The sequence below is a fragment of the Piliocolobus tephrosceles genome, chromosome 3 (genome assembly GCF_002776525.5).
Source record: "Piliocolobus tephrosceles isolate RC106 chromosome 3, ASM277652v3, whole genome shotgun sequence".
NCBI classification, from domain to species: domain Eukaryota; kingdom Metazoa; phylum Chordata; class Mammalia; order Primates; family Cercopithecidae; genus Piliocolobus; species Piliocolobus tephrosceles.
The window spans coordinates 77,255,564-77,271,443 of record NC_045436.1 but is presented as its reverse complement, the minus strand read 5'-3'; the positions used below and the strand labels follow the sequence as shown (position 1 = coordinate 77,271,443).

The 15,880-nt window shown below is 36.6% G+C and overlaps 1 long non-coding RNA gene across 1 annotated transcript in view; it reads right to left on the bottom strand.

Annotated features, from left to right (window-relative positions):
• Positions 1-809: 809 nt before the first annotated feature.
• Positions 810-15,880, bottom strand: part of LOC111555102 — a 54,671-nt gene continuing 39,600 nt past the window's right edge. Inside the window, exons 4-5 of the long non-coding RNA XR_002735413.1 lie at positions 1,152-1,190; positions 810-971 (exon numbers count right to left, since the gene is read on the bottom strand). This is a non-coding gene — a long non-coding RNA (uncharacterized LOC111555102). The remainder of the gene's footprint in view (positions 972-1,151; positions 1,191-15,880) is intronic.

Genomic DNA, 15,880 nt, shown 5'->3' with positions numbered 1-15,880 from the left:
AGAAGAATGCATTTGCCAAGTAAACTGAGGTCATATTAACTAAATTCCTTATGCTGTAAATGGGTTTAGCTACGTATTTACTTGCCTTTTAATAGGTTTAATTATGTGCTTTTTGCCAATGACTGGTGTTTCGGAAATGAGAACTTCAACATCAGAAAAGGGAAAGGATATGGGAAGTCCTAAATCTAAGCTCTTTGAAGGAGAGATGTTTAGAGATATTAAAGGTTAGGAACACAGAAAAAGGGCAGTGGAAATTGGCATGTTAGTTTTCACATTTCATGCTGCATATGTTGCCTGTTTGGTACTAACCTATACATGCAGACAGTACTTTGTGAGCTGTTTTGTGTTATTACTTCAATTATAACAGTGAAACCAGGAGATACATAGAAGCAAGTACCCCTTCACTGAGTTTTTAAAAAGTTATCCTAGTGTCTCTATAACGTAACCAATTACTTAGTGAAAATGTACAGATAGAGGCTGAGAATGGCTATCATTTTTGGGAGGGACGGAGGAAGAGAATCTAATAAAGTGGCACACAGAATAGTAGAATATAAGTAATGGCATGGAAATTAAGAAGAGAGAGAGGGAATAATTAATATTGCCAATGGCTGAAGAGAGGTTAAGTAGAATGAAGACTGAAAGAACTCATTGGCTTTGCCAAGTAGAGAACTATTGGTGGTCTTAGCAAGAACAGTTTATGTAGAATGATGAGGGTAGAAAATGTGGAAATCAGCCTGTCATAAATTAGAATAAATGAGAGGAGGAGTGAGAGTATCAATAACATCACTATCATATTTATGTATCCATAACCAATGTGTAATACTGGATTGTATTTGTAAAAAATTTACAAATTATATATCTAGATAATACTATACTAGCTGGCATTGAAATCTATCCTTCTTGAGCTAACACAGCTGTAGGAAAATGAATCTTCCCTGGATTTCTTGGTGTTCCTATGAGGTCCTGACCATCTAAACTACAGAAATTGATACACTATGAGATAATGTTTGCTTTATTTCCCCCAGAAAAAAAATGTTCTCTTCATATAGTATGGATACTAGATCTGCAGTCTTTTGTCTCCTTAATTGTAGTCAGTTGATCACATCTAGAGATTAAGAGTTCTCCTAATTTACCCAGAGCCAAACAGTTACATTCTGGGGTAGGGACCTTCACCCTCTTCAGAAAGAGACCTTTGAAGGAAATAAGAGAATTATTTCCCTGTATGTTTACATTTCAAATGAAGAGAAAACCCTGAGTAGTAAACTCAGCGATTCTAGTGTTATTTTCCCTCTAGAAGCATATTTACACTCAAAGTATAAGAACTCAAAATTCTTTCCCTTTTCTTCCCAATGTGAATATGCTTACATTAGGAATAAAAGGTTTTCCTCGCTTAATTTAAGAGGGAAGGAGGGACAACTGTCCCTCTACTATATAAGCCCCTAGATCCATATTTTTAGAGTCTCTCTCCCATGGTACCATCTTTGCATATGTGTGGAACTATCTATTTGACTATACGTGGCCTCTCATCTGGTCACCTAGGTGGTACTAGCCTTGGGGGACCAGTGCAACAATGTTACTCTGGCTGCTGTTATTGTAAGAAAATAAAGCTCCGATTTCTGTTCCAGATGTCTGATATATCTACTATTATCTATTTATCTGTCTCTCTATCTGTCCATCTGTATTAGTCTGTTTTCACAATGCCAATAAACACATACCTGAGACTGGGCAGTTTATAAAAGAAAGAGGTCTAATGGACTTACAGTTCCAAATGGGTGTGGAGGCCTCACAATCATGCTGGAAGGCAAGGAGGTGGAAGTCACATTTTACATGGATGGCAGCAGGCAAAGAGAGAAAGCTCGTGCAGGGAAATTCTTGTTTTTCAAGCCATCAGATCTAGTGAGACTTATTCACTATCATGAGAACAGCATGGGAAAGACTCACCCCCATGATTCAATTACCTCCCACTGGGTTCCTCCCATGAACTGTGGGAATTGTGGGAGTTACAATTCAAGATGAGATTTGGGTAGGGACACAGGCAAACAATATCACCATCTATCTATCTATTTATCAATATATAAATGTGAAAGTAGGGTAACATCTCAGACCCATCACAGTTTCTGACTTACCATCAGCTAGACTATGTTTTCTTGACCATCATATAGTTACCATAGATGAACAACTGAATTCTAGTTATTGCAATGTGAGTGGAAATGATGTCTGTCACTTACAGGCCTGATTCTTAAACATTATTTGTTTTGTCCTCTATGTATTTTCTCTTTCTGTTCAACTGGGATTGCCAGAGATCTTGGAAACCACTTTTTGAAAATGGCTGATTTGGCCGGGCGCAGTGGCTCAAGCCTGTAATCCCAGCACTTTGGGAGGCCGAGATAGGTGGATCACGAGGTCAGGAGATCGAGACCATCCTGGCTAACACAGTGAAACCCCGTCTCTAATAAAAAATACAAAATACTAGCCGGGGGAGGTGGCGGGCACCTGTAGTCCCAGCTACTCCGGAGGCTGAGACAGGAGAATGGCGGGAACCCGGGAGGCGGAGCTTGCAGTGAGCTGAGATCCGGCCACTGCACTCCAGCCTGGGCAACAGAGCAAGACTCTGTCTCAAAAAAAAAAAAAAAAAAAAAAGAATAGAAAATGGCTGATTTGCTATGAGTCTGGGTTTCTGAAAGACTGCCTACTTACCCACTCCTCTCACCTCCTTTACCTTGTTGGCCAGAAACATTGATTCTTCACTACTGTTTGAGTGAGACATAAATTTCTATTTTGTCTATTTGCTAGAGCAGTTAAGAACAATGCTATATTTACACATGATAGAGTGGGTAAGAGCTTATTTTAGGGACAGATTGCATGTAAATAAATTACTAACTGTTTGATCTTCAGCAAAATACTTAATCTTTCTGTTCCTCATTTGCTCATCTGTAAACTGGGATAACTCTTAGGGCTTTTCTTGAGATTAAATTAATACATTTAAAATGCTTAGAACAATGTCTAGCACATAGAAAATAGCCTGAAATACTTTGTTATTATTATTATTATACATTCATTACTTGAGTTTTCTCTTAAGATAAGTTTTCAAGAATAATCTCTGTAGATAAATGTAGATTTAGTTCATTTATCTTGATGATTAGATTATATTCCATTTTATTAAGGCCCATACTTAGTTATTTCTTGAATACAAACTATAAGAACACAAGTGTGAAGAATATGTAACAACTTCAGAATTGTAGTTATTTCTGTGGAAGAAAGAGAGGGGAGGGGATGCAATTGTGATGGAATTTTGATAATTATGGGTGGTAAATACATAGGTTTCTTTTATATTATACCTGTATTTTCTCCAATTTTGAAATACTATATAATTAAAATAAGTTGCAAATTACTTTGTATGAACTTTTTCTAATAAACAATACATTTTCATATAAATTGGTGCATTTTACTCATTTATAGCTTTTTTTCTAAGTCATTTATAAGTTTTGTGTTTTTCTGTACCATTAATGGAATAGTGCAGTTTTGAATATAGCCCAAAGTATTCAATTCTTAAACATGGATGGTATAAATATGACATAGTAAACTTAATCCAACTATTAGTATTGCTATATTTTATTGAATCTAATATACCATCAAGTGTAAAAAGCCTCATTTTACATAGCATTAAGAAAGAAAAATATTCTGAGTTTAAGAAACCGTGAAGTATAAGATGCATTCTAATTTTAGAGATGTTAAAATGTAAAAAAAAAAAAAAAAAAAAAAAAAAAAAGGTGTATTGGAAATAATAAAATATATTTTTTCTAATAGCAGTTTTCATTTCTTCAATCGGCATAAATATCAAAGAATTAATTTAGTTTGTTTTTTAGTCAGCTTTACTGAAGTATGTTTTATATAAAATTTTTAAAACTAAATTTAAAGGTTCAATTTGATGAATTTTGATAGTTATATTGTGTAGTAGATCATTTTCGTCACCTCTTTACTATAAGTTTCCTTTCTGTGACCCCTTACCTGTAACAACCACTATTCTGGTTTTGTAGTTAAATTTTTCCTTTTCTAGAAGTTCATTTAAATGAAATGATACCATATGTAGTCTTCTTGGTCTGGGTTTTTTTTTTTTTCCATAGGTTATTGGCATATATACAGGTGGTATTTGGTTATATCAGTATACACTGCACCTTATTTGTAGTCTTTTATCCCTCCCCCCACTCCCACCCTTCCTCCCAAGTCCCCAAAGTCCATTGTATCATTCTTATGCCTTTGCATCCTCATAGCTTAGCTCCCACATATCAGTGAGAACATACAGTGTTTGGTTTTCCATTCCTGAATTGCTTCACTTAGAATAATAGTCTCCAGTCTCATCCAGGTCACAGAAAATGCTGTTAATTCATTCTTCTTTATGACTGAGTAGTATTCCATTGTGTATATATATACCACAGTTTCTTTATCCACTCATTGATTGATGGGCATTTGGGTTGGTTCCATGATTTTGCAATTGTGAATTGTGCTGCTATAAACATGTGTGTGCAAGTATCATTTCATATAATGACTTCTTTTCTTCAGGGCAGATACTCAGTAGTGGGATTGCTGGATCAAATGCTAGTTCTACTTATAGTTCTTTAAGGAGTCTCCACACTGTTTTCCATTGCGGCTGTACTAATTTACATTCAAAACAGCAGTGTAGAAGTGTTCCCTGTTCACTGCATCCACTCCAACATCTACTGTTTTTTGATTTTTTTATTATGGTCATTCTTGCAGGAGTAGGTGATATCACAGTGTGGTTTTGATATGCATTTCCCTGATCATTAGCAATGTTGAACATTTTTTCATGTGTGATGGTCATTGTACATCTTCTTTTGGGAATTATCTATTCGTGTTTTTAGCCCACTTTTTGATGGGATTATTTTTTTCTTGCTGATTTGTTTGAGTTAATTGTAGACTCTGCATATTAGTCCTTTGTCAGATGTATAGATTGTGAAAATTTTCTCCCACTCTGTGGGTTGTCTGTTTACTCTGGTGACTGTTCCTTTTGCCATGCAAAAGCTCTTTAGTTTAATTAAGTCCTAGTTATTTACTCTTTTTTATTGCATTTGCTTTTGGGTTCTTGGTCATAAAATCCTTGCCTAAGCCAATGTCTATAATCTTCTAGAATTTTTAGTTTCATGTCTTAAATTTAAGTCCTTAATCAATCGTGAGTTGATTTTTGTGTAAGATTAGAGATGAGGATTCATTTTCATTCTCCTACATATGGCTAGGCAATTATCCTAGCACAATTTATTGAAAAGGGTGTCTTTTCACTGCTTTATGTTTTTGTTTGCTTTGTTGAAGATAAGATGGCTGTAAGTATTTGGGTTTACTTCTGAGTTCTCTATTCTGTTCCATTGGTCTGTGTGCCCATTTTAATACCAGTAACATGCTGTTTTGGTGACTATGATCTTAAAGTATAGTTTGAAATCAGGTAGTGTGATGCCTCCAGGTTTGTTCCTTTTGCTTAGTCTTGCTTTGGCTATGCAGGCTCCAAAAAAATTTTTTTTTTATAATTCTGTGAAGAATGATGGTGGTATTTTGATGGGGATTGCATTGAATTTGTAGATTGCTTTTGTCACCATGGTTATTTTTACAACATTGATTCTATCCATCCATGAGCATGGGATATGTTTCCATTTGTTCATAATGTCTATGATTTCCTTCAGCAGTGTTCTGCAGTTTTCCTTGAGAGGTCTTTTGCCTCCTTGGTTATGTATATTTCTAAGTTTATTCTATTTTTATTTATTTATTTTTTTGCAGCTGTTGTGAAAGGGATTGAGTTCTTCATTTGATTCTCCACTTGGCCACTATTAGTGTGTAGAAGAGCTACTGATTTTTGTACATTAATCCTGTTGCTGAATTCTTTTATGAGTTCTAGGAGCTTTCTGGAGGAGTCTTTAGAGTTTTTGAGGTAAATGATCATATAGTCAGCAAACAGTGACAGTTTGACTTCCTCTACGCTGATTTGGATGCCCTTTATTTCTTTCTCTTGTCTGATTGCTGTGACTAAGCCTTCCAGTGCTATGTTGAAGAGGAGTGGTGAGAGTGGGCATCCTTCCCTTGTTCCAGTACTCAGAGGGAAGGCTTTCAACTTTTCCCCATTCAATAATATATTGGCTGTGGCTTTGTAAGAGATGGTTTTCATTACATTGAGGTATGTCCCTTGTATGCTGATTTTGCTGAGAGTTTTAATCAAGGGATGCTGGATTTTGTCAAATGCTTTTTCTGCATCTAGTGAAATGATCATGTGATTTTTGTTTTTAATTATATTTATGTGGTATATCACATTTATTGACTTGAGTATATCAAACCATCCCTGCGTCCCTGGTGTGAAACCCACGTGATTATGGTGGATTATCTTTTTGATATGTTGTTGGATTTTGTTAGCTAGTATTTTGTTAAGAATTTTAGGACCCAGAGCAAGATAGCCAAATAGGAACAGTTCCAGGCTGTAGCTCCCAGCATAAGTGACACAGAAGACTGCAGGTGATTTCTGCATTTTCAACTGAGGTACCGGGTTAATCTTACTGGGGAGTGCCAGACAATCAGTGCTGGTCAGCTGGTGCAGCCCGACCGGCAAGAGCTGAAGCAGGGCGGGACATCGCCTCACCTGGGAAGCGCAAGGGGGAAGGGAATCCCTTTTCCTAGCCAGGGGAACTGAGACACATAACACCTGGAAAATCAGTAGCTCCTACCCTAATACTGCGCTTTACCAAGGGTCTTAGAAAACGGCACACCAGGAGATTATATTCCATACCTGGCCTGGAGGGTCCCACGCGCACGGAGCCTACCTCATTGCTAGCACGAGGGTCTGCGATCTAACTGCAAGGCAGCAGCAAGGCTGGGGGAGGGGCGCCCGCCATTGCTGAGGTAAACATAGCCTCCGGGAAGCTCAAACTGGGTGGAGCCCACAGCAACTTAAGGAGGCCTGCCTGTCTCTGTAGACTCCACCTCTGGGAACAGGGGATAGCTAAACAAAAAGCAGCTGAAACCTCTTCAGATGCAAATGACCCTGTCTGACAGCTTTGAAGAGAGCAGTGGATCTGCCAACATGGAGGTTGAGATCTGAGAATGGACAGACTGCCTTCTCAAGTCGGTCCCTGACCCCTGAGTAGCCTAACTGGGAGACATCCCCCACTAGGAGAAGACCAACATCCCACACCTCACACAGTGGGGTACACCCCTGAGACGAAGCTTCCAGAGCAAGAATCAGACAGGAACACTCACTGTTCAGCAATATTTTATCTTCTGCAACCTCCACTGCTGATACCCAGGCAAACAAGGTCTAGAGTGGACCTTAAGCAATCTCCAACAGACCTACAGCTGAGGGTTCTGTTAGAAGGAAAACTAACAGAAAGGACACCCACACCAAAACCCCATCAGTACATCACCATCATCGAAGACCAGAGGCAGATAAAACCACAAAGATGGGGAAAAAGCAGGGCAGAAAAGCTGGAAATTCAAAAAATAAGAGTGCATCTCCCCCTCAGAAGGAACGCAGCTCATTGCCAGCAATGGATCAAAGTTGGACGGAGAATGACTTTGATGAGTTGAGAGAAGAAGGCTTCAGTCCATCAAACTGCTCAGAGCTAAAGGAGGAATTACGTACCCAGCACAAAGAAACTAAAAATCTTGAAAAAAGAATGGAAGAATGGATAACTAGAATAATCAATGCAGAGAAGGCCATAAACGAACTAACAGAGGTAAAAACCATGACACGAGAAATACGTGACAAATGCACAAGCTTCAGTAACTGACTCAATCAACTGGAAGAAAGAGTATCAGCGATTGAGGATCAAATGAATGAAATGAAGCAAGAAGAGAAGTCTAAAGAAAAAAGAGGAAAAAGAAATGAACAAAGCCTTCAAGAAGTATGGGATTATGTGAAAAGACCAAATCTATGTCTGATTGTGGTGCCTGAAAGTGAGGGGGAAAAGGGAACCAAGTTGGAAAACACTCTTCAGGATATCATCCAGGAGAACTTACCCAACCTAGTAAGGCAGGCCAACCTTCAAATTCAGGAAATACAGAGAATGCCACAAACATACTCCTCGAGAAGAGCAACTCCAAGACACATAATTGTCAGATTCACCAAAGTTGAAATGAAGGAAAAACTGTTAAGGGCAGCCAGAGAGAAAGGTCGGGTTACCCACAAAGGGAAGCCCATCAGACTAACAGCAGATCTTTTGGCAGAAACTCTACAAGCCAGAAGAGAGTGAGGGCCAATATTCAACATTCTTAAAGAAAAGAATTTTCAACCCAGAATTTCACATCCAGCCAAACTAAGTTTCATAAGTGAAGGAGAAATAAAATCCTTTACAGACAAGCAAATGCTTAGAGATTTTGTCACCACCAGGCCTACCCTACAAGAGACCCTGAAGGAAGCACTAAACATGGAAAGGAACAACCGGTACCAGCCATGGCAAAAACATGCTGAAATGTAAAGACCATTGATGCTGTTTCTTCCTAGCTATTTATGACAAACCCACAGCCAATATCATGCTGAATGGGAAAAAACTGGAAGTATTCCCTTTGAAAACTGGCACAAGACAGGGATGCCCTCTCTCACCACTCCTATTCAACATAGTGTTGGAAGTGCTGGCTAGGGCAATCAGGCAAGAGAAAGAAATAAAGGGTATTCAGTTAGGAAAAGAAGAAGTCAAATTGTCCCTGTTTGCAGATGACATGATTGTATATTTAGAAAATCCCATCGTCTCAACCCAAAATCTCCTTAAGCTGATAAGCAACTTCAGCAAAGTCTCAGGATACAAAATCAATGTGCAAAAATCACAAGCATTCTTATACACCAGTAACAGACAAACAGAGAGCCAATCATGAATGAACTCCCATTTACAATTGCTTCAAAGAGAATAAATTACCTAGGAATCCAACTTACAAGGGATATAAAGGACCTCTTCAAGGAGAAGTACAAACCACTGCTCAGCAAAATAAAAGAGGACACAAACAAATGGAAGAACATACCATGCTCATAGATAGGAAGAATCAATATTGGGAAAATGGCCATTCTGCTCAAGGTAATTTATAGATTCAATGCCATCCCCATCAAGCTACCAATGACTTTCTTCACAGAACTGGAAAAAACTGCTTTAAAGTTCATATGGAACCAAAAAAGAGCCCACATTGCCAAGACAATCCTAAGTCAAAAGAATAAAGCTGGAGGCATCATGCTACCTGACTTCAAACTATACTACAAGGCTACAGTAACCAAAACAGCATAGTACTGGTACCAAAACAGAGATATAGACCAATGGAACAGAACAGAGTCCTCAGAAATAATACCACACAACTACAGCCATCTGATCTTTGACAAACCTGAGAGAAACAAGAAGTGGGGAAAGGATTCCCTATTTAATAAATGGTGCTGGGAAAATTGGCTAGCCATAAGTAGAAAGCTGAAACTGGATCCTTTCCTTACTCCTTATATGAAAATTAATTCAAGATGGATTAGAGACTTAAATGTTAGACCTAATACCATAAAAACCCTAGAAGAAAACCTAGGCAATACCATTCAGGACATAAGCATGGGCAAGGACTTCATGTCTAAAACACCAAAAGTAACGGCAACAAAAGCCAAAATTGACAAATGGGATCTAATTAAACTAAAGAGCTTCTGCACAGCAAAAGAAACTACCATCAGAGTGAACAGGCAACCTACAGAATGGGAGAAAATTTTTGCAATCCACACATCTGACAAAGGGCTAATATCCAGAACCTACAAAGAACTCAAACAAATTTACAAGAAAAAAACAAGCAACCCCATCAAAAAGTGGGCAAAGGATATGAACAGACACTTCTCAAAAGAAGACATTTATGCAGTCAACAGACACATGAAAAAAGGCTCATCATCACTGGCCATCAGAGAAATGCAAATCAAATCCACAATGAGATACCATCTCACACCAGTTAGAATGGTGATCATTAAAAAGTCAGGAAACAACAGGTGCTAGAGAGGATGTGGAGAAATAGGAACACTTTTACACTGTTGGTGGGACTGTAAACTAGTTCAACCATTGTGGAAAACAGTATGGCGATTCCTCAAGGATCTAGAACTAGAAATACCATATGACCCAGCCATCCCATTACTGTGTATATACCCAAAGGATTATAAATCATGCTGCTATGGATACACATGCACATGTATGTTTATTGCAGCACTATTCACAATAGCAAAGACTTGGAATCAACCCAAATGTCCATCAGTGACAGACTGGATTAAGAAGATGTGGCACATATACACCATGGAATACTATGCAGCCATAAAAAAGGATGAGTCTGTATCCTTTGTAGGGACATGGATGCAGCTGGAAACCATCATTCTCAGCAAACTATCCCAAGAACAGAAAACTGAAACCGAATGTTCTCATTCATAGGTGGGAATTGAACAATGAAATCACTTGCACTCAGGAATGGGAGCATCACACTCCAGGGCCTATTATGGGGAGGGGAGAGGGGGAGGGATGGCATTGGATGTTATACCTGAAGTAAATGACGAGTTTATGGGTGCTGACGTGTTGATGGGTGCAGCACACCAACATGGCACAAGTATATATATGTAGCAAACCTGCACGTTGTGCACATGTACCCTAGAAGTTAAAGTATAATACTAATTAAAAAAAAAAAAGAATTTTAGCATCTATGTTCATCAGGGATATTGGTCTGTAATTTTCTTTTTTTGTGATATCCTTTCCTGATTTTGGTATTAAGGTGATGCTGACCTCATAGGATGAATTAGGGAGAGTTCCCTCTTTCTCTGTCTTGTGGAGTGGAATAGTGTCAAAAGGATTGGCACCAATCTTCTTTGGATGTTTAGTAGAATTCTACTGTGAATTCGTCTGGTCCTGGACTCTTTTTGTTGGTAATTTTTAAATTACCATTTCAATCCCACTACTTGTCATTGGTGTGTTCAGGGTATCTGATTCTTCCTGATTTAAGCTAGGAGAATTGTATTTTTCCAGTAATTCATTTATCTTTTCTAGGTTTTCTATTTGATGTGCATAAAAGTTTACATAGTAGCCTTGAATGATCTTTTGTATTTCAGTGGTGTCGGTTGTAGTATCTCCTGTTTCATTTCTTAATGAGGTTATTTGGATTTTCTCTCTTTTTCATTAATCTTGGTAATGGTCTTTCAATTTTATTTATCTTTTCAAAGAACCAGCTTTTTGTTTCATTTATATTTTGTATTTTTTTTGTTTCAATGTCATTTATTTCTGCTCTGATTTTCCTATTTCCTTTCTTCTGCTGAGTTTGGGTTTGACTTGTTCTTGTTTCTCTAGTTCTTTGATGTATAACCTTAGAATGTTTGTGCTCTTTCAGCCTTTTTAATGAAGGCATTTAGGGCTATGAACTTTCCTCTTAGCACCACCTTTGCTGTATCCCAGAGGTTTTGATAGGTTGTATCATTATAGTCATTCAGGTTGAAGAATGTTTTAATTTCCAACTTGATTTAGTTTTTGACCCAATGGTCATTCAGGAGCAGGTTATTTAATTTCCATGTATTTGCATGGTTTTGAAGGTTCCTTTTGGAGCTGATTTCCAGTTTTATTCCACTATGATCTGAGAGAGTGCTTGATATAATTTCAAATTTCTTAAATTTAATGAGGCTCACTTTGTGGCCTATCATATGATCTATCTTGGAGAAAGTTCCATGTGCTCTTGAATAGAATGTATATTCTATGGTTGTTGGATGGAAAGTTCTGTATATATCTGTTAAGCCCATTTGTTTTGTGGTATTTGTTTCATGGATTCAACAAAGAATCCATTGTTTCTTTGTTGACTGTATGTCTTGATGACCTGTCTAGTGCTGTAATTGTTTTATAAATTTGGGAGCTCCAGTGTTATGTACATACATGTTTAGCATTATGATATTTTCCTGTTAAACAAGGCCTTTTTACCATTATATAATGTTCCTCTTTGTCTTTTTTAACTGCTGCTGCTTTAAAGTTTGTTTTGTCTTCCATAAGAATAGCTACCCCTGCTTAGTTTTAGTGTCCATTTTCATGAAACGTCCTTTTCTACCCCTTTAAGTTTATGTGAGTTCTTATGTGTTAGGTGAGTCTCCTGAAGGCAGCAGACAATTGGTTGGTGAGTTCTTATCCATTCTGCAGTTCTGTATCTTTTACGTGGGGCATGTATGCCATGTGTATTCAATGTTAGTATTCATCATGGTATCTGTTGCCTGTGTACCTTGGTTTTTTGGTTTCCGTTTTTGCTTTTCAAATTGTATTTCTGTTTTATAGGTCCTGCCTGACTTATGCTTTAAAGAGGTCCTGTTTTGATGTGTTTCCAGAATTTGTTTCAAGATTTAGAGCACCTTTTAGCAATTCTTGTAGTGATGGCTTGGTGGTGGTTAATTTCTCAGAATTTATTTGTCTGAAAAAGACTGTATCTTTTCTTCATATATGATGCTCAGTTTTGCTGGATACAAAATTCTTGGCTAATAATTGTTTTGTTTGAGGAGGCTGAAGATAGGACCCCAATCCCTTCTAGCTTATAGGGTTTCTGTTAATAAATCTGCTGTTAATTTAGGTTTTCTTTCATAGGTTACCTGGTGTTTCTGTCTCACAGCTCTTAAGATACTTTCCTTTATTTTAACTTTAGATAACCTGATGACAGTGTACCTAGGTAATGATATTTTTGCAATGAATTCCCCATATGTTCTTTGTACTTCTTGTATTTTGTTATCTAGGTCTCTAGCAAGGCCAGGGAAGTTTTCTTTGATTATTCCCCCAAATATGTTTGCCAAACTTTTAGATTTCTGTCCTTCTTCTGGAAAACCAATTATTCTTAGATTTGGTTGTTTAACATATCCCAGACTTCTTGGAGGCTTTGTTCATATTTTCTTATTCTTTTTTCTTTGTCTGTGTTGGATTGGGTTAATTAGAAGACTTTGTCTTTGAGCTCTGAATTTCTTTCTCCTACTCATTCAATTCTATTGCTTAGACATCCCAGAACATTTTACATTTCTATAAGTGTGTCCAATGTTTCCTGAAGCTTTTATTGTTTTCTCTTTGTGCTATCTATTTCTTTGAATATTTCTCCCTTCACTTTTTGTATCGTTTTTTGCATTTTCTTCCATTTGGGCTTCACCATTCTCTGGTGCCTCCCTGATTGGCTTAATAACTAACCTCCTGAATTCTTTTTCAGGTAAATCAGAAACTTCTTCGTTGTTTGGATCCATTGTTGGTGAGCTAGTGTAATTTTTGGGGAGTGTTGAAGAGCCTTGTTTTGTCATATTACCAGAGTTGATTTTCTGATTCCTTCTTATTTGGGTAGGCTCTGTTAGAGGGAAGGTCTAGGACTGAAGGCTATCGTTCAGATACTTTTGTCCCATGGGGCGTGGTAGTGGGATGTAGTACTCTCCCCAATTTCCTATGGATGTAGCTTCCTGTGAGCCAAATTGCAGTGATTGTTATCTCTCTCCTGGGCCTAGCCACCCAGCAAGTCTACCTGGCTACAGGCTGGTGAACTATCTGTGGGTGTCTCAGCTGTGGATACTAGCACAGTATTTGGGGTGTCTCCCGGGTCCTGCTGTGGGTCCTCTCAGGATTCTTGGTTTGTTCTTGCAGTCATTCTGGAACTAAAATTCATGATATGAGCCTCTGCACACAGCTCTGTCCGTCTGAATTGAAGCTGCAGTCTAGTCCTGCCTCCCGTCCACCATGATCTTGCTTTACTTTTTTTTTTTTTCGTTTACTGTAATGGTTTTCAAATTTATCTATGTTGATTCATTAATAGGTTTTTTTTTTTTTTATTGCTCAGTAGGATTCTATTATATAGCTATACAATATTATGTTAGTTAATTGAACAATTGATGAGGCATTAGTTTTAGACCATTACTTTCAGTTTTAGACCATTGTGATTGAAGCAGTTATGAACATTTAAGTACAAGTCCTTATTTGAGCATATATCTCCATTTTTTTTGGAGTAAATAAGTAAGAGTGGGCTTAGTGAGTGTATATTTAACTTCATAAAAGACTGGGAAAGAATTTTCCTTAGTGTTTGAAACATTGTAAATTCCCACTAGAAATGTATGAGAGTATCAGTTGCTACATTTAGTCATTAACACTGAATATTTTCTTTTTAATTTTAGCTGTTGTAGTAGGTGTGTAATGTGGTTTTAATCTTGCATTTCCCTGTGACTCTGTGACTAATAATGTTAAATACCTTTCCATATGCCTATTTGTTGTTTATAGCCTTCTGTGAAATGCCTATTCAAATATTTTGCTTACTTTAATTGGTTTTTACCTTCTTATTATTGAGCTACAGGTATTTTTAAGGTACTTTGGTTACAATCCTGAATAAGCTATATGTTTTTAAAACATTTTATTCCCAGGATAAGGTTTGTTGTATTATTTTCTCGAAGATTTCTTTTGAAGATAATTTTTAAAAATTCAATGTGGTCAAAATTATCAGTTTTTTATTGTGTGGTTCATAATTTTGGCTTTGCCTAAGGACACAAAGATTTCCTGCTAGGATTTTATTTTCAATAAGTTTTATAGTTTTAGTACTTAACACTTATATCTAAGAACTATTTCAAGTTTAATTGTTTTACATGGCATGACATAGAGAAATAAGACATTTTTGGCATACCAATATATAAAGTTATTACAGCAATATTTGTTCAAAATATTTCCCATTTTCTATTGAATAACTTTAGCATCTATGTAAAAAATTAACAGACAATCTACAATAGTCAGTTTTTGAACTCTGAATTTTATTTCCCTTATCTACATGTCTATCTTAATCAATATCCAAACTATATTGATATGTGTAATTATAGTGTATAATCTTGAAATTAAGTCCTAAATCTTTAGAATTTTATTCACAATCATTTTGGCTATTTTGAGTAATGTATTTCCATACAAATTTTAGAATCAGCTTGGCAATTTCTGAAAAAGAAGCTTGCTGGTATTTCTATTGTGTTTCATCTGTAGATCAATTTGGAGAGAATTCACATTGCATCTTCTAATCTATTAATAAAGATTTATTAGGAATGTTAAAGATTTTCTCACCAATGTTTTGTACTTTGAAGCATACAGGTCTAACATGTTTTGTTAAATGTATCGTTAAGTTTTTTATACATTTTGATGGTATTATCAGTGGCACAATTTCAACCTCAAATTTCAACATTTCTTGGCGAGTATTTAGAAACACAATAAATTTTTGAACATTGGCCTTACACCTGTGACATTGAAAAATTCACTTATTAATTCTTGTGTCTTTTTTGTAAGCTTGTTTTATTTTTCCACATAGACTTTTATTTTGGTCTGTGAAAAAAGACAGTTTTACAACTTCTTTTACAATCAGTATGCTTATATTTTTCTTGTCTTATTAAATTGACTAGGAACTCCAGTGCTATATTGAATAGGAAATGTAAACACCGGCAACCTTGTCTTGCTTCTCATTTTAGGGCAAGAACACTCGATCTTTCATCAATAAATATATTAGTTGTAATCTTTTTATATATGTCATTTATCAGCTTGAAAATGAGTCTTTCTATTTCTAGTTGGCTGCTAATTTTTATCGTAAATGTGTTGAAATTTGTCAGATTTGTTTTGGTATCTTTTAAGATAATCTTTTTTTTTTTCTTTTTTAATCTATGACTATGGTAAAGTACACTGAGTGATTTTTCAAATGTTAAACAATTCTTGCATTCTTGGACAAACCCCATTTAGTCATAATGTATTATTCCTTTTCTGTGTTATTCAGTTTGATTTAAACAGTTTTTGAAAAAGAAAGTTTTGGATCTACGTTAATAAAAGGTATTGGTCTCTAGTTTTCTTCAATTATGATGTTCTATCTGATTTTGGTATTGAGGTATTGCAGGCCTCTTAAA